We start from the raw sequence: 1,766 nt of genomic DNA, 5'->3' as shown, positions 1-1,766 counted from the left end.
AAACATATAATATACACTCTCAATTAGATCATCCGAAGACGAATTCATAGAGACCAAACATGGTATATGTAAGGTTACATGAATGAGTGGTTCTATAATAAGCATGCATAAAACAGTATACAATACAAAATACAATATACAAGAACAGTAACAACATACACAATGACCTGAAAGATATGTGTGTTCATTCAAAGAAAGGTTTTCCTATGAATTAGAGAAGAGTCCATTTTTATGGACATTATGTTTTTCCTATGGTTGAAAGATGGTGAGAGGGAGAACTCGCAACATGCCATTAGGTCGTAAAGTTTATCTGGTCTGGCTGAGGTGTCCTGGTTGCCATGGTAACCAGGGGCCTGGGGTCATTCCAAGATATGCTGGCACCCAGTATGTTTATTCATTATTAATCTAATGAATAATTGATTTGTTAAATCTAATGAACAAATGTGTGTCTGATTGGTCCAAATGCTACACCACCTTGATTTGATATTAATATTTTAATATATCAGTTATATGGATATACTAACATCTGCATTTGGAACGTTCTGAAAAGTCTATTTTCCTTCCTTATTATAAATTCATTATCCACACATGAAACATTACCACAAATCATGTGTAGTTAATAATAATAACTAAAGAGACTTCAACGTCACCATCCTTACTGGTATACAAAATGCACCACCAGAGTATCAGTAGTGTTAAAATTGAAGTACATTGATCAAACTATTAAATAAAAAAGCAAAATGGCCACAAATGTGTTATTTTTATTATTTTTTTTTTTATTATTAGTTGCAAAATCACCCAGCTGTCCATTTAAGATACAAATACACCAGTTGAACATCCGTGCAGAGGTGCAGAAAAAATTACACTGAGATCTCCATCAAACAGCTCACACTTCAAAAAATATTATAGGTTGATTACCACAGTGAAAATATTATCCATGCACACAAATTACAAACACCAGAGTTGACGGGATCCACTATGAACAAATCACACTAAACACCAGGTGAACAGATCACTTCTACATCAAGTAAATAGGATTGGCACTGTTTTCATTTTGTAAAAAACATCTGTTAAAACAGGAAGACTCCAGCATTCGAGTGGTTTAGGACATTAAAGACTTAATGAAACACTTGAATATAAATGAAAAGCTTCATATGCTTTTTGCACTCAAATAATTACTGCACAATCCCGAGATCATAAATATATGTTCTTGTCCATTCCCTGCATCGCCTTTGTAACCAACCAGCTATTAGTTAGTTTCAATAGGGCCATTTTTTTTGTTAGCATTTTAATGAGTACTAGCTGCCTCATTACCTCAAAAATGCCTTTGCTGCTATTCATCTACAAAGTGGAGCCAGAAAGGAAATAAACGCTTACTAAATTTATATAATTTAATATGAATCATCAAAGGAGGCTAGATATTCTGTCCAATAATTTAATAGTCTTGTTTTATCAGAAAAATAAATAACAATATCTCAAGCCAGAAAGGAACGATCCATACATCCATCCATGATCATACTCGTGTCTAATTTCAACCACTTTTCTATTCAAACGATTTCAATCTGTTGAAAAAGCAAAATGCACATCAGATCATTAATTTGCATAATGGCATATGCAGCATATACACTTCAGTTTTCTTTCCATATGATTTTACTGAATTTTACCAAATAAATTTGACCATTACATTTTTGGATACAGGATTGGAATTCAGATCTTCCTATAACATTAATGTTAGTTGATATTTTACTAGGTACTTTCCTCTGGGC

This window comes from Sinocyclocheilus rhinocerous, unplaced genomic scaffold (genome assembly GCF_001515625.1).
Source record: "Sinocyclocheilus rhinocerous isolate Xijiao unplaced genomic scaffold, SAMN03320098_v1.1 scaffold1294, whole genome shotgun sequence".
Classification (NCBI taxonomy): Eukaryota; Metazoa; Chordata; class Actinopteri; order Cypriniformes; family Cyprinidae; genus Sinocyclocheilus; species Sinocyclocheilus rhinocerous.
The sequence above is the reverse complement of the archived record's forward strand: the minus strand, read 5'-3'. Positions refer to the sequence as shown.